The 26,266-nt window shown below is 33.7% G+C and overlaps 1 protein-coding gene across 4 annotated transcripts in view; it reads right to left on the bottom strand.

Moving 5' to 3' along the window:
• The window catches only part of PTPRD (protein tyrosine phosphatase receptor type D), a 1,654,013-nt gene that overhangs the window by 1,063,102 nt on the left and 564,645 nt on the right, over positions 1-26,266 (bottom strand). For all 4 annotated transcript variants that reach the window (XM_056130610.1, XM_056130612.1, XM_056130611.1 and 1 more), the window contains exon 5: positions 15,178-15,211. The gene's annotated coding sequence lies outside the window, so the exon portion shown is untranslated. The remainder of the gene's footprint in view (positions 1-15,177; positions 15,212-26,266) is intronic.

Raw genomic sequence — 26,266 nt, 5'->3', positions numbered from 1 at the left:
TGATTAAAACATTGGTGCAGTTTTAACTAATAAAGGGATATTTATATTGTGCTAGAACAAAGTCTACCATTTTAGCCAGTATCTACAGGGCTTTTCTAGTTAAACGGAGTAGTGTTGGCATACAGAATGATTTTGTTACATGGCTGAAACTCAGAATCTCAGCAACTTTCTCTAGAGTGACCACTGTGTATTCCCTAATAAAAGCTTTTAAGAGATTCTTTCACAGGCCTTAAACCCCAAAGAACAAAGTCCTTAAGACCACTGATTTTTTTTCCCCTTCAATTTTGTGTAAGATACAATGAAAACAAACAACTCTTCTTGCATTTAATTGTTTATTAAGCATTATCGTTGTTTGTATTCCTTCCAGTCTTACCAATAAAATTATAAAGGCAAATCATCCTTTGTAGCTCATTAAATTCCCCAGACTGTTGAGCACATAGCCTAGCTGGTATTTGTCATCAGCTGAATTTATTTTATAAATTCCAATTCTAACTATTAATGAGACTTTGCCAGAATTTTATGTGCTGAATTTCACATCTAGAATAAATACAAGAGGAATATTCTTACTGTTGTGGGGCCTGTAGTCGGCCATAATTTGTAGCTATATCTTTAGGGAATGAAACAAGGTTTTCAGATGAGGAATGGTGTAACTGACTTCATTTCGAAGTCTGAGTCTATGTTGTGAGCAGCAAAGGCAGGGAAGGGCCGTTATGTAGAGAGCACTCAGTTAATTAGACAAAGCTTATGGTGGGGTTGTGGCTTAGAGTGGTAGGTGAAGTGGAGGCGATGAGAATAGTCTGTTGTGTGTGTGTGTCTGGAGGAAGGGGAACTTGCAGAGCCATACTGCAGTAGGCAGAGTGCTTGCTTTGTATGCAGTGGACCTGGGTTCAACTCCTGGTATCCATATGTCCCCGCAATCCCCACTAGAAGTGATCCCTGAGAAGAGAGTCTGGAATAAGCACTGAGAAATGCCGGATGTGGACCACAAACAAACAACAACAGAAACTAATAAGTTCTAAGCTGGATGCTCAATGGACTGGAGCAAATGCTTTGCAAGCAGAAGGATTGAGTTTTATCCCCAGGTGTTTCACTGTCTTCCAAAGCACCTTTAGAAGCAACCTTCAAACGCTGAGTCAGGATTAGGTTCTGAGTCACTTCCAGGTAAGTGGTCACCTGCCACAAAACCTTTATATTCTAGATTCACTGATGGTTTAGATAGTGGTTTGTGAGGGGTTAGATTGGTGTGTGATATATGTTATGTATGATATATGTTAAATTTCAGACAGAAGCTAAGCTATCAGCCAAGGGGACATATGAAACACGGTTTTATTCAAGGGCTGTGGTACAGCTAAGTATACTGTACCTAAGAAAGTGTGTCTTTAGTATATGAATAACAATAATAATTGGGCCTTATCCTCTTATCCAGAATTGTAATTTCAAACATGGCATTTTAAATGTATCAATTTGAGGACATCATCATTTATATACAGTTGGATATTAAACGTAACAAAACCAAAAAATGTTTTAATATAACCACACAATTTGCATGTTCATACTATTATTACATAACATACAAATAGTTGTTTAATTCATGTAACTCATAAACTTTCAATAGTACTTGTATATTGAGTTTGCTGGTATATTTTATATTTTTAGGAGCTAACTATTAATTCCTTTAAAGTTTATATGTATGCATGGCCAATACAACCAAATGAACATTGTTTACCAAGACTAAAAATCATTCTAATCCAAAGCTCATTCATAAATGTTTATGTTTTAATAAATGTCTACATTTATAAATGTCAAAGCAAAGTATAGACTCTTCAGTGGGCTTTAGTTGACAGGTTAAGGATCAGTCAAAGATTTTAACTCCTGCCTTAGTGGTATCAATTTTTACTTATCTTAAGATGTAGTCTCCTCTGTGGGTCTCAGAATCAGTCACTCACACAATCAAAAGGCTTAACTTCTTCACCTATATGCCTCAAAACTCTAAACTCTCTCTCTATATGTAACTGTAGTATTCTTAAGGCAATAATTACAATGAACTGCATTCTTTCGCTCCAAGGTGATAAGTTGAAGGAGGAAGAAAGAGTCAAACTAGAAGTGACACTGGGAAAGTGGGAAAGTGGAGGAGTATCTCAGACACTTTGGCGGTGGTGAAATTGCAGTAACTTTGTTCATCAAAACCAAGATTAACACTTTTGTAACCATGTTACCTAAACTACAAAGAACAAAATTAAATAGAAAATTTAAAAATAATTTAAAATTATGAGAATTAACAGTTATGGTAAGGTAAAGGTAAAGGCCCTCCCGTTGATCGTCGATTTGCTCGAGCGGGCCCAGTAACGTCTCCATTGGAGACTTTGTTGTTACTGTGTCTGGCATATCGAATACTCTCGGTAGCTTGCCGGGCTCTCCGAGAGGGGCGGAGGAATCGAACTCGGGTCGGCCATGTTGGCCGCGTGTAAGGCGAATGCCCTACCCGCTGTGCTATCGCTCCAGCCCTAACAGTTATGATAAAACAGAATTTTATATGAATTGATATTTGAGAATATATTGATATTCTCAAAATCATTTTCTGAATGTGATTCTTCTATTGAATATCAATATTCTGGCTATACATTTATTGGTAGAAGACCCTATTGCCTTATAATTGAAAGAGATATTTTATGACATGTTAACTATATTATTATGGAATGAATAATAAAATATATACTGAATAATAGAATAAGACATAACTGTACAATTTCCCCAAAAATTAAAATAAAATTTATATTTTATTGTTATATAATTGATCATAACTGATCATATGAGTTAAATCTCAGGTGTTGGTGTATTTCTAAACAAGAATTTTGGAGAGGATTTATGAAAAATTATTTTTATCTGATTTTTAAAGGCTTCTAAATAGACCAAAATTATCATCCTGCTATCGAATCATTCATAGCAGGTCACCTGTGAACAAAAAATAATTTTTATTTGGGGGGAGAGAAAAAAGCACAAACATTTTCTTACTTGAAGAAAAAGAACAAATATGAGAAAACTTAATTTATATATTAAGTGAGATATCTGTAATTCAGCATTTAAGAATTTATACTATACGAAGAAAGCTTTAACTCTTCAGCTGAAACAAGTCGTCTGGTTCTGTTTTAATCAGAAATTTTATTAAATGTGTTATAAACAAAAAAATGAAAAATATGTCATGATATGAAACTATTCTGTCTATGATTAGGCCATCTATATTTATTATTAGTAACGATCTTGAGATAGAGAACATGGTTTAACATAATTAAGGATCAAAGAAATTCATTATATCACACTGAAAGATAGCAGTTAGATATCAGTACATTAATGCTTATAGTAGCTTTATACACAACAGTGAAAGTAGAATTAATGTGAATCTCAAACAATGGATAAATTAATAAAATTTGAGTGCAGAATATTCACACTTTAAAATGAACAAAATTATTATGTATTATGTTTCAAGATACATAAACCTTTTAAAACATCTTATAGAGGTTATAAAGATAGTACAGTGGGTACAGTATTTGCCTTGCAAGCAGTCAACATGGATTGATCTCTGGGACCACATATAATCATTAAACCCAGCCAAGAATGACCCCTACGCAAAGAGCCAGGATAAGCCCTGAGGATAGTCAGATATGCCATCCCTCCAAACAAAGAAACAATTTACAAAGTAAAATAAGTAAGATGCCAAATGATAGATCTAAAGTATTTCAATTATATCAAGAAAAGTTCTGTGCACAGGCAGAAAGTAGAACAGCGGACAGTGGAGTCTAAGAAAAGGGGTGTCAGTATTTAGTTTGCCATAAAATAAAAAATCTGGAAATTCACAAGGATAATATTTGTGCAACAATGTAAAAATACTTAATGCTATTGAATTGTATATTTTAAAATTTGTTTTAATTCATGTGTATTTTACTGAAATAAAATGTCTGACAACATAGAAATTCTTAGCAAACAATAAATAGCTGAAAGATGCTCTTATTATTAAGTCTTAATTACAACTGCTCTTGATTAAATTATAAATTTTATAGTTGAAACTTTAAATTATCTCCCTTCAGTAAACAAACATAAAAAAAGTCATTTAAACATAAGATACACAATACTGCTTTCTTTCTGGCAATTAGATGACTAGATAACAACTATAGTTGGAGTATTAACTGAGATTTGTGATATCTCATTTGTTCTGTTATACAACTTTACTTCTAATATAGACAACTTCATTTGCAATTACAGAAACAAAAAAAACCAAACTTCCCCAATAAAATGCAATATGAACTTCAATAGTATGGACTATGAATAGTATGACTATGAAATAAATCTTACTTATGAGCTTAGAAACATTTACTCATCTTAAAAGAAACTTGACAGTGGGTATTTAATTACTGATATCTACTAAAAATTGGCATTTAATAAAGAGAACTCTTTCCTAAACATTAAAGAGCTCTCAGGTATGAAGTAAAATGGTCTATGACTTGGAAATTAATCTAGTCTTAAAAGAAAGAAAAATTAATAGAGTGTTCAAAACCTTTAATAGGCCTACAAGACTGAAAGAGAGCCCTTTGGGTCTCTCATTATGAAGTAGCTTAACATTTTTCTCACAGATTTGGGGATGACAAAATCCAGGCTCCAGTGAAATATCACATAATACATAGATATAATTGCAGAATACACATTTTTTTAGTACTGAGAAGATTCCAGTAGTCTAATCTCAAGAGATACTAAGAAAATTCCAATCTATGAATATGGAAACCAAATTTCACATGTATATACTAGAATAATCTCAAAATGGAAAATACTATTTTTTATATTGAAGGCAAGGGATTTGGTGAGACAAATGAGTCTGCATTATGTCCACATACATCCACAATTTTAAAAAGACAGAAAACAAAAACATGCAGAATTCTGATCAAATGATGTAGGATTGGTTTTGGGGGGTTTGTGGCACACCCAGCAGTGCTCAAAGCTTACTTCTGGCTCTCTGTTCAGTGATCACCCTTAGTGGTGCTCAGGAGACCTAATTCAGTACTGGGTAGTGAACACAGGTCAGTTTGTGAAGGCAATATCTTAGGCCTTATTCTATCATTTGACACTAGCTATGTTTATAATCAATATCTTCATGTATAGAGAAATAGCAATCCTCTGTGAATAAAAATATGTTTTTTGCTAATTTGACGACAACTAAAAGATATTTTTCTATTTTTCCTGACTCACAACATATCTATTAGTCAGTTGTGAAGTAGTAAAAAGTCATGAAAAAATGATACTACTACCTAATTGAGTATGTATTTTGCTAAGTACTTTATCCACATTATCTAGTTTCAAAATACAATTCTGCAAAGGTGACATAAGAGATTAAAGATATTTATGATCTCATGGCCAGTAGTGCAAAGATTCAAATTCCTGTACTGTACAACTCGAGTATTTGGTATTACCTAGATAATGTCAACAATGACTCACCAGTGATTTAGTGAAAGGGATATATATCAGGGATAGATGAAGTGGAATGTGGAAGGGGATGAAACTAAATCAAGTGTGGAAACTATCTATGGATGAAAGACAGAGGGATAATACCTATTAGCCACAACCTTTTACTTTTGTTTTATGGGTCACATCAAGCACTACTCCTGGGCTACTCCTAGCTGAGTATTCTGGTTGTGCTTGGGTAACCAAACTGTGCTGGAAATTGAACTCCAAACTCTGCAAACCATGCAGTCACGCCTATTTTTTCTCTAGCCACTTAGGTATAAACTCGGTCTGGGACTTTAATATATGATGACTTTTATAACTGTTTTTTCATGTTTCCCTTTATTCTTTATTATTTCCAGTGGTGTCTGCTGAAAAGTATACTATATTAGACTATATTTGGTAACTGTTGAAAAGTATACTATATTAGACAAAACACTGTAAATAAAGCCTTTCAGGGATGAGAACATTATCTTGATGGGTCAGAACACATGCTTCTATGCAAATACCCAAGTTCCAACTCTTAACAGCAATTCAAACTCTGATAACTGTCTGTAGAGATACCCAAGCACTGAGCTATAACTAATCCCTTCTCGGCATGGACCTCAAACAAGCAAGAACTAAAATAAAATAGATAAATTCCTTCAAACAATGATGGAACCTGAAACTCTAAAATACTTTTAAAATTACATACTATATCTCTTATGATTTGTTAACATGCATGCAGTCAATTTATCAACTCTCTAGACAGATTATTTAAAAATCTGACGTATTGACTTTTTTTTCTTCATGTACTATTTGGGTGATAATAATTTTATTTCCTGACTGGCTTTTAACAGGTTGAACAAACAGACCTTCCAACATAATACTATGATGTAGACATAATATGGATATTAAAAAAAGAATAATGAATCCACATTCTGTCTTTATTTAACAAGCATCTGAAAGCCTTTAAAATTGTTTGGCATTTTCACCTATTTAGATATACAAGCTCTGTGAAGACAGCCAGAAGCTTCAGTCAAACATTTATTCTCCACAGTTCTTCTCCTAGGAAACAGATTTTTTTCTTTCCCTTTGATCAACATTCTTCAGACACAGTCCAATAGAATAAAATGCATGAGAACAAAGAGAGAGAAATGAGAGAAAAGAGAAGTTCGAGACAATCTTTTACAAGTGGCTTAAAATGCTTAGAGAATTTTCTCCTTTACTTTAAGCTTAACCTGTGTTTGTAATCAGAGCAAATCTTTCCTTTCAACATAAATTCAGGAAGTGGCTAAAACAAGATACTATTTATCTCAGTGATGACTTTTTACCTAACACAGTTTTTAGCTACACTGTAGCTAAACTTTGAGTGTGTGTATATACATCTATGTATGTGCACATGCCTATGCATATAAGTAAGTGTATATGTTTTCACACAGTTTGTTAGGTGAGGGAACAGGTCTATTTCTATGCATTTTATGTGCATTGACTTTGCTAATTCCAAGCAACTTTTAAGTAAATGTAAATTCTGATCTCCATTTCCATTTTAAGACACAAACTTACAATTAAGCTAATAGCCCAGAGTGAATAGCAGACAGTAAGTGGCAGAGGTACAGTTGGATTCTATTCCAATGCTATAGTCCTATGCCCTTTTAAGTATGACACCTCATTTAAAAAGACAAAACCTGTGACTCCCCACTAGGAATCTCATATGTGTGTAAATATATATTTATGTACAGCCTGTGTCCATTAACTGTGGGGCACCTATCTTAGAAATTTTTAAAAAATACATAGCTTTCTTTGGCTTACTGTTAAATTAAGGACTATCTCCGGAAATAGCTTAGACTTTCAGCTAATAAATGAGGCAAGTACTGGTGTACTTTTCCTGAGTTAAGATGAAATTGGCTTAAATGGGCCCTGGGTCTGTAGATTTTATTTCAATGATATCTTGCAATGGACATTTGCAATTCCGGGCAGCTTCTAGATTTACCTAATCCTGTCTAAGTGGCTGGTATGAAGTCTGAGTGCCTCTGGCAGGCACCTTAAAAGTTTAGATACCATAAGGAGATTTATCACCTAGTGCTGTAGACCTGTTAATCTGCTTATATCAAGGCAAAGATGTGTGCAGCAGAAGCAAAGTCTTCAAATTTCCCTGCAGATGTGGCATTCTATTTTCATAGAGGATATTCTAACAAATAAAATGGACTGTAGAGTGAAACTACTTGGAGGGGGAAAAAAGAAATGAATGGTGGCAGCAAAGGCCTCTCATGGTGGGGGTTGGTGAAGGTACAGTGAACAGCAGAGAGAGCTGACACCCATTATAAGAGAGGAAATAACTCTTATGGGATAGCAAAAACAAAGCTCATCCTGGCTATATTCCGAATTGAAAAACAAATTACAGAACCTGAAGGTTTGAGAGAGAGGGAAAGAATTGGCATCTCTATGACCTAGAAAAGCATGAAATTTCATGAGGTATTTTAATCAAATATCCTATGTGGTATCTGTACATCATAAAAAGATGAAGACATAGGAATCCTCACCAGGCTCCCCCTATACCTCCATCAAATAATCTATTGCTCATAGTAATGCATAATGACTCACCAGCCTATGTAGTTCTGGAAAAAACAAGAGAATGGCTTCCCAAGGAAGGAGAATTTCTAGAAATTTTCACCCAGTGACTTTGTCTACTCCATTCCTTAGTTATTAGAAACTATTAACTAGCCCAGCATGAGAATTTTCCTGCAGCTTGTCCATGGAGCCTCTATGCTGAAATTATGTTATTTTTGGAGTGTTCTTTCCTTTCCATGATAGAACTCTACTTTTGCTTGCTCTAAATTGGCTCTGGATTCTTTACTGACCTAATTTAAGAACCAAGATCAACCCAATATCCGTGCATGATAGCAGTGCTAAGAATTTTTCAATTGATCCAGTTATCTGAGAAAAGTTAGTCCACTAATATTTTATAGCAGCATATATAAGAGGAATCTAAGAAGGAGAGAGGAAACAGTTGGAGACAAACACATTTGAAATGACAAGTATTTGAAAAAATTGAGATTTCTCATTAAAAACCCCTGTCGGCAAAGAAATTGATGCAAATATACTTTATTTGCATATTTATGTTCTTTTTTTTGACCCTCTTTTTAAAAAAGAAAAAATCAACAGAATACATAGGTCGCAGCTTTGAAATTTCATGTTTTGTTAGACAAACTCAAATATTTTAGGGGTATTAAAGGGTTGCCTCAGATTTCTAATCTGAATGTATGAGAAATGTCTTTCATCTAAATAGAGACATAAAAAATATGTTTCACAAAGATATCTATAGATTTGGCATTACAAGGATTTTAGTGTCAAGAGAACTCTACTAAGAGACAGCAGAAGATATTCTGGCACTAAAGACTTTGAGTATGAGTGAAAGTGCTGAAGATGACTGGGGATATGTTATGATCTATATAGCAGCCAACATGGATGAAGACATGGTTGACATTTGAATGAATACCTGTCTAATGCTTACATAGGTGTTAATATAAAATCAAGAGGGAAAATGAGTTATAAAGTAAAATCTATCATACTTTCTAACAGAATATTCCTAGCAGTTTAAGTTGGTTTACTAGATCTGTTGAGGGAATTTCTATTAAAATATTGAAAAAATAATAATATTTAATAATAATAAACAAACATTTTTGATGAGAATAAATTATTTTTTCAAGTTTAGATTAACTGATCATTTTTGAAATTAAAATTAAGCTAATGAGGACTTTTTTTGGGGGTACCCATAGGTTAATGATTTTTCTACAAATATTTACTTTAAACATGTGAGCATAAAATTTATTGTCCATGTTGGAAGTTTTTGAGATACTTTTAAAATTGAAACTACATAATATTATTGTTTTCTACTATCCATATTTGTGTTTATATATCTATTTTCTATTAAATATGTTTATATTTATGTCCTCATTCATATCTTTTTATTCACATGATTACAATGCGAAGGGAATGTACAGCTACCTTTGATTTTAGCATTAATCAAATATTAAAGACTAGAAATACTGAATTCTTCCAAGAATTTATTGAAATTTACATTAGAATCACTGACTTGTTCTCATTTACAATTAATAAGGAGACATAATTCAAAAAGGATGTGTCAACAATAAACCCTTAAATATATGCCAAGCTTACATTGCCATAAGAGAAAAAAAAAGTCTGAAAAAAGAATTTGTGCCTATAATTATAGATATTAGCTCAGGGAAGTATGTAACCTGTGCATACTAATGCACTTAATAATTTTTCTAAGATAGTTCCTGAAACACACAAAAAGTACAGACCAAAATCTGTTAAGAATAATTCTTACTTCATTTACATTTTTTGCTTTTTAAATAATTTGGGCCACACTCAAAATTGCACAGGGCTTACTAATGGCTCTGTGCTCCGGGATTATTCCTGGAAATGCACAGGGGACCATATGTGGTTTCAACGAACAAATCTGGATAGCTGCATTCAAGATCATTGTGTCTCCTGACTCATGATTTTTTAAAAGATTTATCTATCTTCTCATCACAGTTATGCCATTGGCACTGTTGATAGAGTGCATTGCGGCATACAATGACCATTTATGTGCAACTAATTCTTATTTTAAACATATTATAAACAAAGATAAATATAACCTATGAAGTGGTAATATGATGATTGAAAATAAGATGGGAAAGGTAACATTTGACCAATATGCAAAATACAAGATCAAATAGGCAAGACTATTTCTGCCATTAAATTATCTTAAATTTGAAACCACAAATTACACATGCATGTGCCAAAATATAACTGCTTCAGCAAATGCTACATTTGCATATACAATGATTTTAATCAAAGGTACCTGTTTGATTGCACAATTATCTGTTAGGCATACACAACATTTGAATTCTGTACATATGAATCCTCATTTCTACAGGCACCTGATTATTTTGTTGGTGCAACTTAGAAATCCCTATTTGACATATTAGAGCATTTAGTTTCTCTCTATTTGCAGTGATATGAACCCGGTATTTTTGTTTGTTTCTTTGGACATACCACGGGATGCTAAATATTGACTCCTTAAAGTGTTCCAGGGGCTATATGTGGTGCCAGAAATTGAACCACCATCCACCTTATGCAAGGCAAGAAATTTAACAAACTCTCTGGCCCTGCCTCATTTTTTCATTTATTTCTATAAATAAACTCCCTAGGAGAATATAAAAAGCGAATCTACTTCCAAATAGGAACAAAAGGGAGTGGAGTACTACACTTCCATTCTCTGCAAAGATAAAACAAACAAAGCATGTTTTTCTTACACAGATCTGTGTTCCTTCTTGGCATCTCTGAAAGGACATTTTTGGTTTTGGGATCACACTCAGCAGTGCTCATTACTTATCCTTGGCTTGGTGCTCACATGTCACTCCCGCTGTGGTTAGAGGACCATACGTGATTCCAGATTAGAAGTTACATTGGCTGCACACAATGAAAGCACCTTATCTGCTGCACTATCTCTCTGATCACTTATTTGACATCTACTTTAAAACTTACTTCAAATTCGAAGAAAATTTCAGCTATCAGGAGAACCCTTGAGTGATCTATGATAATACTGAGTTTATTCAATTTTCAATATTGTTATTCCCTAATGATGGGAGTAGTGTTAAGCACAGATAAAATTAAGAACTTGTAAAGAGTACGAAATTTAGAGTACTGGAGGTACATGTTTTATTTGGTTCAAACAGTCTGGAAAGCAGTGATTTAAAACTCTTGTTGGGCAATCAAGGTCCTTATGCCATCAATGAGTGTGGCATGGGACAATAGTGACTAGGAAAGCTGATGACCACCACAGTAACATTTTGCATAACTAATGAATGCAAAAAAGAAGCCCACTGGTCTAAAATTCTGCTCAAATTCCAAGGATATTTGTAAACTTTTATTGAGAGGTCTTTCTATTTTACATATAGTTCTCTGGTGACATCAAGAGTGTTTTGCATTCTGAAATTTTCAGACCCAGGTCATTTCTGCAAACTTTGTGGGCTCTACCAAGATATAATTTGGTATAAAAGTATAAAAAGTATCACCATTGTCATTACTATTTTTCACATGTATGCAGACGTGTACTTTCGCAAAATAAGATCCTGTATTAGGGCAAGTGTAAAATTCAGTGGGAAAATATTTACAAATTTGTCATTATGGAAATATTCTTCCAAAACTCCGAATTCATGATCCATGCCTTCTACCTCAGTATGGAATTTTCTAAAATAAACTTCCTCTTGAGTTCTTAAAATGTTTATATTATATAAACAAGAAGAGATTAAGCTTCTTTATTCTTTAACTTCAGTAATATTTTGACTTGTTCCCTTCCCTGGTCACTTTTAATTTCTCCAGGGATGAAATATAGCATGGTAAGTAAAAGCAGAGTGGAGGCATACTCCTTTCTCAAGTTGCCCACTTGTAATTTCTCAAGGAGTGCCTCGTTTCTATTGCTTTACTTATAGGGTTTCCTTCCTGTGCTTTCTCTCTCTCTCTCTCTCTCTCTCTCTCTCTCTCTCTCTCTCTCTCTCTCTCTCTCTCCCTCTCTCCCTCTCTCCTCTTTCAACTTCTCCCTCCCTTTTCTTTCCTTTCCTCCTTATTTTACTTGCATATTTTCAAAATAAATCTAATATTTCAAAATAAAAGCATAAATAAAAGCAATGTGGATTTTGGTGTCAACCATATCTTCTATGGGAAATTGAACCAAGTCTTCAGGAGGTTTCACCATTGTGTTGGTTCTCTCCTAGAGAGGCTTGGCCTTGACCACATGACATATTTTGGCCAATAAGACTTTAGCAGGGATCTGATCAGAAGAGACACTTGGAGTACTCCTAGGAACTAAGCTCCAAGCTACGTGAAAGTCTAAATAATCTGTGAAAGACAAAGGTCATGTGGAGAATCTCTTGCGGATGGTTTATTTTTAGAAAGAAAGGTCACATAAAAGAAAACTGAAACATCCACATAAGCCTTTACAGAGAAGAAAACTATTCTTAAGTCAAACTTATCCTCCCAGAACTCTCTGGGAAACTAATCGGATAGTGATTATGTCCTGTGACTTAAGTATTATTTCAAGGGGCTACAAATCTCGGGTCCTAGTCCAGGGATTTGCTGTCAACTCAAGTTTCCCCCAGGGAGTTGGGGCATTTATGTGCCAGGCTCTACCCCCCAAAATTAAGAGTTAATTTTTCTGAGTGGGGCTCAAATTGTATTGTTTTCCTTAAATTTACAAATGATTACTACATGAAACCTCCAAATACAATGTAGACAAATTGATTTTAACAGAATATCAGACGAGTTTTGGAACATCCACTGCTCTGACCTTTTCCAGGTTCTTAGGATATTCTGGATTCCAGAAAGGCAATTTTTCTCATATCCTTAAGTAGGATCTCCTGGTCTTATTGTTCATCATTTCTGAAATACTGCCTAGGCGGACTTTCATTTCATATTCTTCCTAATCTTCATACTTAAAAATTAAACTAGAAAGCAATTATAATGTCAATAGGAACATGATACAAAACCAGTGACATCTGACTACATTTTAAAGGCACCTGCCAAGTACTTTCAAGCATAGCACTGTCAACAATGTCTATATATATTATAGTGAGCACTTTCTAAACCCTAGACCACTGTTGCTTTTTATCATTTGAGAGATTGATGATGATGATTGTCTTTCAATAGATTGTAAAATCAAAAGAAACATGGGATATTTTTATTTCTTTGTAAAATTGTGCATGGCAAACAATTGAAAAGTATTAGACTCACACAAATTGACATTCTTTGATTAACAGTTATGGAAAATAACAGACCGCAAGAGCTAGCAAAGAACACACCTAGTTCTTTGTGTGTGGGTCTATACTGAAACATTTTTGCTCTTATATTAAGATTGATCACTATATGTTGAAATAAGAGCACTGAAAGTCCAATCCAAATTAAATATTTAAAAGTTAATGTCTTGACTAAAATTTCATGAGCAGAATGCAAAAGGAGATAATCATTTTTACAGTGTCTTATATTCACTGTATGATTCTTGGTCCAGCAGCTCTTTTGGACTCTTGGACCTTATAGAAATGTTAGCTTATAAAAACTCTTGCATTGAAAGAGAAGAACTATTGAATTGGAATTTTTAAACATAAAAATCCAGGTGATTTTTAGTTATATTATAATGTGAGATGCACAAATGCAATGTACAGTTAAATTTACTAGTTTTTATTTTCTTCTCAAATGTTTGCTCATACAGCATAGTGTACAGCTACCCATTACCTATCTAATGCAAATTATTAGTGAACTTTTTGCAACATCAGCCTTCTTACTCTTCTCTTGTCCACCTGTCACTTTGGATGATCTCTAATTTTTCCCTGAGGTTTGGTATAAGGGTAATTGCAGGGTGCTTTGTATACCCTTGCTATACAAAGTCACTCAGTTTCTTTACTGAAGTTTATGCAAAAACAAAAACAGTGATCCTTTCTTTTAATATGTTATAAACTGATAAATTCTCAAAGATATAAAATGAATAACAGCCTGATACAGAGTATGACAAAGTGAAGAGACTCCATGTAAATACCAGTTTGCTATTACAAAAACAAACACATAACTTGGATTCATTTTTCTATGATAAAAAAATTATATCAACTTCTCCAAAGATGAATTATATTGATACAAAATACATTTATTCATTTTATTTTAACAAATAATTGTAGCACCCCAAGCCTATTATATGAGACATAAAAATTACTTTTTTATTCTTATAAAATAGGAGAAAACAAAAATAATTATCTATGCTAGTCAATGTTAGGTATTGCACTATCAACAATAAACACCACAAAATAATCCTACTAAACACTGAAACAGAGCAAACAAGAATTCTTTCCTCTAACACATTGTAAGAGTTTGATTAAAAGCTAAAATAAGTGAAACATATGTGAAAACAAACATCTCTATTGATATAATCTGACTCAAATCAAAATTCTTAAGTATAATTTAAAAAGGAAGATAAGAATTCAAAAACCCCTAATTGGAAAAGAAAGCTCTCTCTCACTCTCTCTCACTCTCTCTTTTCTCCTAATCTCTCTCCAGAATCCAACGTCATTGCAGCATATATCTGATCATTTTCAATATTTAATACTATGTTTCCTTTTTCTCACAGTTACCAGCAGAAATTCACAAAATGAGCAAGATTTTGTTTATTAGAAAGATGGAAGAGACAACTCCCAATTTCTGCTTCCAGTTCATTCACCCATAAACTCAGGAAAATGAAAATCAACCTATATGTGTAACATGTTTGTGATCATTAACACCTCAAGAGAACAAGGGAAGAAGAGATAAAAACTTCTGTTGCTTCTTATCAAACTTCCACATAACTTTAAATTACTTAAAAATATTTCTTTACAAAACAATTTGTTCTTTCAGTGATGTGAACAATTGGGAATTTTCAGCAGGTGGTTTTTTTATGAAATGGAAAACTGTAGCCATTCTAGACTTTGTACGTCAGTGTTGCAGACTCAGTTTAGAAAAGATAAAGAAAAACAAAAACCACAGCCTACTTTAGGACATACTTGACTTTCAGATCATTTTACTGTTCACATTTTGATATGTTTTACAGGAAACATAAGTCCTTTGGAATGTCACAAAGGAAAATATTGCATGCAGATTTGAGAAAAGTAAAAAACTACTCACCACAGTTGTTCAGCTAATTGACAGGCACCATCATCTGAAACAATGAAAAATGCATTTTGAATAGGAATCATAAAAACTACTTCAAATTTCAAATCACTTCAAATATGTGTTGTCAACAATGCCTACAGAAGTAAAATTTAATAAACACCAGAAATAACTTGTCTGATCTCAATCATTAGATAATTTCAAATGAAAGTACGTTATCCCCACCATTTCAGGTCAAATTAGATCATTGCTTTATTTTAAAAATTCTTCTGTATATGAGTATTGATGCATATGTGTTTTATACATTCTTTTGCTGTTCTAATTTAAAAGTTGGGCAGAAATATGGCTTCTCTTGTATACAATCCAGGTCTTGATATGAATACAAGCATGAAATACTTATATTCACATACTCTGGGATAATTTCACATAAACTACCTTGCTAAGCCAAGAAAAAAGTATTTCACAGTTTTAGGGCTTCAGTCAGTTGCACATATTGTAATTTTCCCAAATTCACTCCCATAATTCTCCAATACATCTTCATTATTCTGTTCAATCTTAATTTTCACTATTTCATGTCTACAAAAACATTCCTTCAATGTTTTAAAAGTATGAATACATGAATTTTTTTCTTTATAATTATAATTTAGGAAGTTGCAAGTGTTAAAATTGATGTTATTAAAATACAAAATTACTGTCGCCACACCACTCCACTGCCCCAACACCAAACCCTATGGTATCTGGAAGAGCTTTGGACACTCCCAGGGATGCTCTGTGCTATGGTGCAGATATCTCATCTTTGTTCTGACCAGCTGTGCCAGAGGACATGAGGACCACCTTTTAGGTGTAGGGGACCACTGAGGCTATATATAACTTGCAAGACAGGGGGTGGGTATATCATACGGTGCCAGACATTAAGTTCAGGACTTGGGACATGCTAACCCTGCACTCCACAATGTTGAGCTATCTCCTCAATTCTTAAATGTTTCTTTTCTGAACACAATTTTGATTGACCCTTTTTGTTCTGCCTCAGTTCTTTCCAATTATTCTTTAGGATCAGCTAAATTACCATATCAGTAAAGCTTATCTTGAAACCCACAGATAAAATTTCTCTTTATATTCTAGGTGTCCTCAGCATAATTTTTACTTCTACTAAGGTAGCTCATGGAATTTTATTTTATATTATAGATATGGGAGTTAGGCCTTGGACCCAAATAAACTGGATCATTTTTACCTCCTTTCCCTATGGTACAGGTGGCAGAGGAAATGTGAAGAAATTGCTAGTTGGTACAAAGGGGACAGTTTGTTCTAGATAGCATGCAGAAAAAAATGTTTATTATTTCTTCTGTAATAAACATTGTGACATTATTATTTCTTCCATAATAAAAATAGTGATATTGTTGCTATTAATGCTAATACAGATATAGTCTTAAAGTAATAAGAATATCCATTATAAATAAAACTTCTTAGTGTCATGGAAAATAAATTAAGAAAATGAAGAAAGTTTCCTCTATTGACTTATTATTTAGGCATATTATCTGTCTGTTTTGGGTATTATACAGGGATACATTAACTTTACTATTATAAATGTTTGCAGTCTGCATGTTTTATGGAAATTTGCTCATACATAATGACCTTCTGTTAACACCATATATGTTTGAAGTTAATGTTTGGAAGAATAGTGACAGATTTTCTTTGGATCATTAATGTAGTCACCCAAATGATAAGACTAAAATTATTAACCTGGTCATAGAAAAGATATTCATCTTCTTATAGAGACTAAAATAACATTTTTTGTGGGTAATTTTACACTCCAGAGCAAACTAAATTTACCAAATTTTGCCTATAAGAAGCATTTAGAAGCTGGAGAGATTATAGGAGATAAAGCACTAGTCTTATACTCTATCAACCTCAGTTTGATCCCCATCACTGCATATAGTTCTTCAAGTACTACCAGAAGTGACTTTTGAGTGACCCGTGTGCACAGAGCCAGGAGTAACCTCTGAACACTGCTATGTATGCCCTTGATACAAAATAGAAGCATTTGAGTATATTACACAAAAAATTTTATTCTCTAAATTTAATTCTCTAAACTTCAGCCACTTTAAGTCTCAAAAAGAAGAAAACAATTGTGTGAAATTATTCATGTATCCATAAGTTTTGATTCAGATGATTATTAATTGGCTATTTACCCATCTTATTAAAGTTCTTATTGGTTTTATTCAATGCATTAAAATTAAAAGAAAGCTTTTGAGGAGATAATAAAATGACTTAATAACAAAGATTTTAATAGAGCTATTTAGCACAAAACAATGTTTCTTAATTTGGTGAGGGAAAAATTGTAGAGTCTTTGTACATAAATTTAGAAAGATATTTCACCCTTCATCTTCTTGAATTAAAGTTTCTTTTAGCACTCACAGTTCTAACAGGAATAATATGGGTTGAGCACACAAATAAGAAAATAAACTTTTAAAATTTTGATTCATAAGCTAAGAATGTGGCTCATATAGGTAGAAAGCATCTCTTACATGTTTAACGCTCCAATTCCCATTTCTGACAATGCAAATTCTCCTGAGGACCATCAGAGGAACCCCCCCAAAACCCAGAACTGCACTTCAGGCCCCAACGACCAAATCATGTACCAAAGGAGTGATTCTTTCCCCTCCCCAAACTTCTGAGTACTGCTTGGGTGCTCTCTATAATGAAGATTAATAAGGGTATCTCCTAGATTACAATAACATTCAGCAATGTAACATGCTGATAGTTCGAATCTACCATTAGTGGTGAACTTCCCCGAGCAGCATCAAGGTTTCCAAAGTGTTTTCAATATGAGTACTAAGCAGAGCCCATTACTGGAACACCTTCAGAAATATTAATGAATATAGAGTACTGAGTTTTTTGGTGTAACTATCAGTCTGGCTATCATCTATATTACTTTTAAGTGGAAGGTAGATTCTACAAACAAATTGCATGGAGCTGATAGATGAGGGAACAAAAGGTCAGCTATAAACTCTAAAATCTTAATTCAGTGCCAGGAGTAATGAACTGGGGCAGGGATTTCAGGGATTCATGGTTGCCTGAGAACAATGGTCCAATGGTAAACTATTTTGTACAAAAAAACAACAAACATCTGCCTAATATCTAATTATAGAGAAATGTGAAACAGAAAGTATTTGAACTAGTACCTATTCTAAGGACATCAAAATGCAGATCAAAATGCCAAGATCACTATAGAATAAAATAAAATATTTTGAAATTATGCTACTTCTGTCTCAAATATTTTAAATATTTATAATTTATAATCCTCCACCCCTCTCCAGGAGCCCGGCAAGCTACCGAGTATCTCGCCCGCATGGCAGAGCCTGGCAAGCTACCCGTGACGTATTCGATATGCCAGACACAGTAACAACAAAGTCTCCAATGGAGACGTTACTGGGCCCGCTCGAACAAATCTATGAACAACGGGAGTGCTACAGAGCTATAATTTCTAATGTCCTCTTTCTGATGCATTACTTTTATATTTACAAATGTTCTTATTTTATTTCAGTCAAAATTATTTTGCATTCCCTGTTTTTATGCATTTAGATGAAGTCCTGACAATGGCATATATAAGCAAAACAAAGTAATTTTCCAGATAAAAAAGGTAAGTAACTAAGTGGATATTGAAAACACCCAATTGAGAAAGAATATATAATACCTTATTAAAAACTTTGGAGCTTTTATTTTGACTTCAAAGATGCTGGCATAAGTGTAAGGATGATTATAGATAGCACATCCTAAACCAAATGATTGTATATAGTAAATGCAGCCACAAAACACTTTTCTTAAAAGAAGTTTTTTGAAAACTTTTCATATGCAAATGTATTCAAGTAACATTTACAATTAGTCATTCACCTCTCTGTATTTGACAGCTTAGTTTTTATAATGGCTGCCTAGTTTCTACAAAAGAACCCTGGCATTAATGCTGGAAGACTAAGTTGGATATCATTCCAATATTGTGATCATATTATTTGTTAGAATATAAAGAATAAGTTAAACATGCATTATTGCCTTCTCTGTATATCTCTGCTAGGCAGGTGGTAGAAATAAGCCAGCTATTTTTGTATACTTGTAGAAACAATTATAGAAATGATTATGAAAACAAATGCAAATGATACCTACTCTTGGCATAAAAAAATTTGGCAATGAAACTCTTGTGAATTTCAAAATGTGACTGAAATGCATATGCAATACATGTATATTATATTCCATGTCTCTGACATACATACATAAATATAGAATGCAACATAAACATATATGTACATGTGCATGTATGGATAAAATAAGAACTTTTCCCTGTTCTATAATTCAATCTATTCCTCTTCCAATGGCATTTCATTTTCTCCATACCAAAACCTCCAGTTTACATTTTCACCTTTGTCATGAGTTTAGAACCTTGTTGGAATGGCAAATGAGCAGTAATTCCTAGGAATGAAAACAGACGGGTGTTACTAAGATCCATCACTTATGGTTAATAAACATCCATGAATGAGAAGTCCAGAATGGTGTTTCTTTGCTAAAACATTTTCTTAAAGGATGCCAATACAAGGTGTTACCTCCATCATGATTATCTGTGAATTTAAACATGAATTAACTTTAGAGAGTTTAAGCAAAACTCCAAGTTACAGATGTTGATTTCTGCCCCCAAATTTTATCTGATTTTCCAAAATTGCCATTTACAACAGCATGAAAGGGGTAGAATAAGATAAGTGAAATGAGTCAGAGGAAGAAAAATAAGTCACGTATAATTTTATTCATGCCATGTAAAGAGAAAAAAAGAAAAGGGGGCCCAAGAGAGAGGAAAGTGGGTAAAGTGTACATTCTCTCCACCTTGGTTTCATCCCTGGCACCACAGATAACCCTTGAAACCTGAGTGATCTGAGCACAGAGCCAATAGTAAGCCCTGAGCATGGGGAGGTGTAGTCCCCCCCAAAAAAAAACAATCAAAATAAACATTTGTATTAGGACTCAAATGAATGGTTACTAGATGGAAAGGATGAAGGATGACAGGTGAATTAGAACAAAATGAATAAATATATAATAACAGTTTGAAATGGATTTTCACTGGGGAATTTAATGTGATAGACAAGCATTAATTTTCAATGATGTACACCTGCAACATATAATGTTATAATACAACGCGACAATATCTAAAACATAAAATTTAAAATTTAATCATTGATACTGTGGAAATATTTTTGTAATGCTCTATGTCATGGTTACTTAAGAAAAAATTAATAAGAATAATGAAAGTCATAAAACAAATATTGAGGCCAGAGAGATGGTACAGCAAGTAAGGCACTTGCATTGCATATGACTGACCCAGGTTTCATCCCCAGCACCCCATATGTTTCAAAACAAAATAATAATACCCAAATATTTCTATCTTAAAATTGCTAATAGGGCTGGATAAACATAAGGAATGACTCCATCACTACTTGGCTCTCTCAGGTGGTCCTGGGGACCTTTAGTTCTGTCACTGCTGAGAAATATTTTGCTAGGTTCAAGCTTGGAAGCATCATTCCCATGCTACTGGATAGAATATGGCTAGAAGTGGCCCACTCTCAACACAGATGTTGAAGCATCTATAACATATAAAATACTGGTGGCAGAGGTTCCTGTTAAAGTGTTCTAAATTTCGATTTTTACTTGTGAGAAGCAAAAATATATTCGTTTTTATTATTTATGCTGTTCATTGTGAGAAATTAAACCTTAACATAACCACATAGGCAAAAAAAAAGAAAAATAGAAAGTATTTTATCCAAATTGATTAAGAAGAAAAAAACAATAGTTCAGAAAACAAATATTTTGCAGAGAAATGTCTGGGAATTAAAAGCCCTAAGCAAAAATTGATATAAATGCAAATATATCAGTAACCACAATAAATATTTATGAACTTGATTGCTCATTAAAAACAGTGATTCTGATGCTATCTTCCATTTCACTTCCTCTTCTTCCCAATACTGTGATGCCTTCCTAATCACCTTTTCCTGGCACCAATAGTATTATCTACTTGCCCTTCTTCCAGTTTCAATGACGTACAGATCATTCTTAGCTTTTCTTCTGCCCTATGTTTTCAAAACAGGGAAGATACTTAATATTTTTCTATATCGACAATTAAATAGGAGAGAGCAGTAGGAAAGACAATATAAACATAAATTATTAAGGAAAGCTTTTATAAAATTTAACTAAGTAGCACTGTAGCACTGTCCTCCCATTGTTCATTGATTTGCTCGAGCGGGTACCAGTAACATCTCATAACAAATTGTGATACTTGTTGTAACTGTTTTTGGCATATCGAGTATGTCATGGGGATCTTGCCAGGCTTTGCTATGCGAGCGAGATACTCTCGGTAGCTTGCAGGGCTCTCTGAGAGCGGGTGAAGGAATCAAACTCTGGTCGACTGTGTGCAAGGCAAACGCCTTACCCACTGTGCTATTGCTCCAGCTCCAAATTTTAACTAAATATGGGAATAAATTACCTTACCTTTAAAACTAAAAGTGTCCAATTTAAGAAATTCAAACTCCCTGGGAATCCTGGTCAGGGCAGGGCCAGGATTGTTTGTTACCATAGAATTATAACTAACATTCAGTATGTGCCATAATTTCAGAATATTGAATGACTACAGATTTTTCTGGCAGTTTTGGATTTTGAGACCTCTGCCTAATATTTCCATATACCTACTAGTATTTCAAATAAAATAATATTCGGTTGTTCTATATTCCTTTAAGTAATATATTTTAGATTATGAAAATTATTTCATTTCAATTATGTATTTCAATTGTGTAATAAATACAATGAGTCAATTTTGTAACATTGGACAAGCACTGCACTGCACTGTCCTCCCGTTGTTCATCGATTTGCTCGAGTGGGCCCAGTAACGTCTCCATTGGAGACTTTGTTGTTACTGTGTCTGGCATATCGAATACATCACGGGTTGCTTGCCGGGCTCTGCCGTGCGGGCGAGATACTCTCAGTAGCTTGCCGGGCTCTCCAAGAGGGGTGGAGGAATCGAACTCGGGTTGGCCATGTTGGCTGCATGCAAGGTAAACGCCTTACTGCTTTGCTATTGCTCCAGCCCAACATTGGACAAATAACTTGTATATTAAAAAAGAGCAAGGGATTATTGATTAATTAATATGTTTTATTGTTTATTCCTCTGTTAAGTTATTTTTTTCAATAAATAAACTTTGTTAACCTCAGACAAAGTGTATAGCACTGACTGTTTCATATGCATTGTTCTAAGTCTTGTAGACAGTGTTAAAGACTGTGAACAATTTTTTTGGAGGGGACACACCCAGCGATGCTCAGGGGTTACGCCTGGGTCTGCACTCAGGAATTACCCCTGGCGATGCTCAGGGGACCATATGGGATGCAGGGAATCGAACTTGGGTCGGCTGCGTGCAAGGCAAATGCCCTACCCACTGCGCTATCACTCCAGCCCCAAGTCTGTAAACATTTTTTTATTTTTTTTGTTTTATTTTTATAGTGAAGTTAAATATTTTTTATAGAAAGAAATTTACTTAGATGTGAGAGGAGAGGAAAAAGAAAAATAATTGCCTAGGAAAGAACACAGACTTCTCCAGACTATAATTTTTTTTGGAAAATTTTCTATTTGTGGAGCACAGAAAGGCAAGTAGAATACACATTTTAATAAAATAAAGTAGCAAAGTAATTTAGGACTATTAATGAAATTTAGACAGTGAAGTAAGTCATATGGCTGAGAAGATGAAATTTTATATTGAATGGTCATTTCCGACTAACACAGAATAAGACTGATGTGTAAGATAAAGAAATAGAATGTTTATGTAAAGAAATAGTCAATATATCGGTCTTGCATAGACTTATTTTTAAGCAATGAAAAGGTAAATGCAGTTGACACCAAGCTAGCAGGAAGAGTTATTAGAAATAAGATTGAGATGTAGAATGTGGGTGGGGTCCAGATCATGGACTGCATGGCAACCTTTGGTAAGCAGTCTGGATCATATCCGAAGCAAAATATGAACTCACTGGAGCATTTCAACCAGTAGAATGACGTTGTTAAATTTTGCTTTAAAAATTTCCATGGCTACTATAGGTAATGAAAAGGAGAGTGAAAAACTAAGAACTTTGTTCTTGAAATTTTCAGACAAGAGCTTGCAGTGGTTTAAAATGAAGTGTATTTAAGCCTGGGGAATATAGCTAAGAGGATAGGACACTTGCATTGCATGTGAACAACTTGGGTTTAACCCCTGGTACCCACATGGTTCCTTTAGCTTTACCAGGATTGATCCCTGAGCACAGAGCTGGGAGTAAGTTCCTAGAACTGCTGGGTGTGGTCACCAAACAAAAATGAATTAAAACTAAACTAAAATGTGTCTTTAGATGATGATATATATTTTAGAGAGAAAGTTCATAAAAGTAGACAACATGTTGTTTGTGGGGGTTAAATAAAATAAACTGTAGTTCAATGGTAGAATTGTCACCTGCCAATATGAAGAACAAGAGCTGAAGACAATTTATAATCAAATTCTGTGGGGCTTACTCCAAGATGGATATTTTAATCAAAAATTTATCAAGTTCCTTTTTTATTCACTGAAGTCTGAGGTATTTGCCCCAGTGATCAAGGTCCACTGATGCTTCTTCTGGCTTGCAAGTTAGATTTTTTAAATTATGTTTCTTTTTTCCAGAATTTCTATGTCACTATTACAATTCAATGATATTCTGATTATTTCTGAGATCTAAAAAACTCCAGGAACTAAGAATATCTTATACTACTATTCATTTCCTCCCATTTTCTTTCAAAATCTAGCTTTTTTCCCCAACAACAAAAAGAAAATAACAGTAAAATATTGATTTTCCTTAAAATATACATTTTAGAAAAATAGAATGCTACAAATTCATAATGCAGTTGCATTTGATATTTTGCTATTTACTGTAATTGATCATAGTTTTTGCAAGTTACAAGTTCTACAACTTTGGAGATTGCAGTGACTTCCTCAAGACATATAAAGATGATAAACTCTTAGGTGCCTAGAGTATTACCAATCACTACAGAAGTTAGAAGTTACGTGGAGGTAACTTTATACAGTCAATATCCAAAGAAGGAACAAAAGGAAAATTAAAAGCAGATCATTAGATCCATTTAACCCTATAGAAAGTATAAAGATACATCTTAAAATCAATATCACAGGCTCTTGGGCATGTTTTGTAACACTGGCCTCAGTAAATTTGCTTCACTCTCAATGAATATAATTGTAAATCCAAGATTCGTGTTTTAACCAAGTTATAATTTGAGTTTATTTGAGTTAGATTTTTCTTTGTTAAGACAAAATTAAGCCGTAAACAAAATCTGCTCTCTGGTTGGCGCAAAATTGAATTTTTATCCTGTAACTCTGGGGAAGCAATTGCTTGCTAAGATATATTTCCTCTATTTTGATCATTGTCTTCATTAATTTTTTCCTAATATTAAAACCATTTTTATGTTGCCTCAGGAAATCCTATTGATGTTTGTACTGTGGCTTATCTTTCTTGAGATTATTTCTAATTTGCTAACACATTGCAAATAATACAGCTTATCATATTTTCTGCATGTTTAATATGCTTGGCCTAAAAATAGAAAATTTGCTATTTAGTTTTGATATTATTTTTTCTTGTACATTAAAATGTATTATTTGGATAACTTGGTTTGGAATATGAAGTACTGATGTATTTGTACTCTACTTAGAGTAGTAAAATACAATGAGAAGACTGAATAGCTAAAACAGATTTTCACAATAATGCTCACATACCTATGATGCTAGATATTTTTAAGACCTAATAAAAGGTTCTGTAAGATTAACATTATCTGTCACTAATAAAGCTGTTGATTTGCTTTAGGATAGAAGCAGTTGAAATTATCCCTTTCATCTCCCACTCAGAAGCAGAGGGTCAGTAACATTAAATTTAGTAAACATTGAGCAGGAGATACATTAAAGCTTAAAAAAAGAAATAGAAAAGAGTTTAATGAACAATACAAGTTATGTATAGAAGGAGAAAACTGTGAAAAAATATATGAGTCTTGGGTTAGAGAGATATAATAAGCATAAAAGATGACTGCCTTGCTTGCACAAACCCTGGAGACCAGGACACTGGTCCTCTGCTCTCAGCCTGGAGGTAATATGTATATATATATACATACATATGCATACATATTTAAGAAAATTGTGATTTTATATAGTTTTATAACAAGAAAATGTATGATCATTTAAATTAAACATCTTCAAGTCTATACATTCCTGGTTTTCTGTATCCTTGACATTGTTCATCTGTGTGTTTTTCATATTATGTCAGTAGATTTGCTTGATCTTATTTAGGACAGTGAAAATTTCCTCCTTGCATATAAATATTCCATAGGAACAGAGAGAGAATTCAATAGCTAAGCACCTTGCACGTGGACAACCTACATTCATTCCTGGCCCTAACTCTGGTAACCTGAACTTTGGCAGGGTTTTTTTTTTTGAGCAGTGAAGCTCTGTCTATTATTCATACTTATTTCTTCTATATGCACCCCACAATTCATATGCATTTCACTCTAACTGAAAACTCAGTTCCCTTTAAGTCTTGTTTTGCTCATTTATACTTAAGGGCACATGTCCCGGTGTATACTGTAGTGTTTTTATGGAGTTCAATTCAGTTTCTTGGAACAAACTCATCTTTTTAAATTAGCCCAACTATGTCCTCTGTCTTTTCTATACGTGTCTTTTCTCTCACTTTTTTTTTCACTAAAATCCAGACTTTTACTCACAACACATTCATATTTCTAATAGCCCACTGCCTTCATCCTTCCTCTCCCTTTTCAATTCCAAATAGAAAAAGTGAAAAACAGAAAGCATTTGATTAAACTTGAGTTCCCAATACCCCTCTCTGAAGGAAGATGATTAAAGCAAGTCCATGAAAGCCCACACATTAGCAGCATTGAAAGACAGTGTTTTCGTATTAGTGTCACCATGAATAAATAGGTAAAGAATCAAAGGGAACATAACTAATGGCAAATGTCTGTGGGAAATAAGAATGACGGGACTATGAAACTTTGATTTCTTGAAAATTC

Source organism: Sorex fumeus, unplaced genomic scaffold (assembly GCF_029834395.1).
Source record: "Sorex fumeus unplaced genomic scaffold, SorFum_2.1 ptg000079l, whole genome shotgun sequence".
Classification (NCBI taxonomy): Eukaryota; Metazoa; Chordata; class Mammalia; order Eulipotyphla; family Soricidae; genus Sorex; species Sorex fumeus.
The sequence above is the reverse complement of the archived record's forward strand: the minus strand, read 5'-3'. Positions and strand labels throughout refer to the sequence as shown.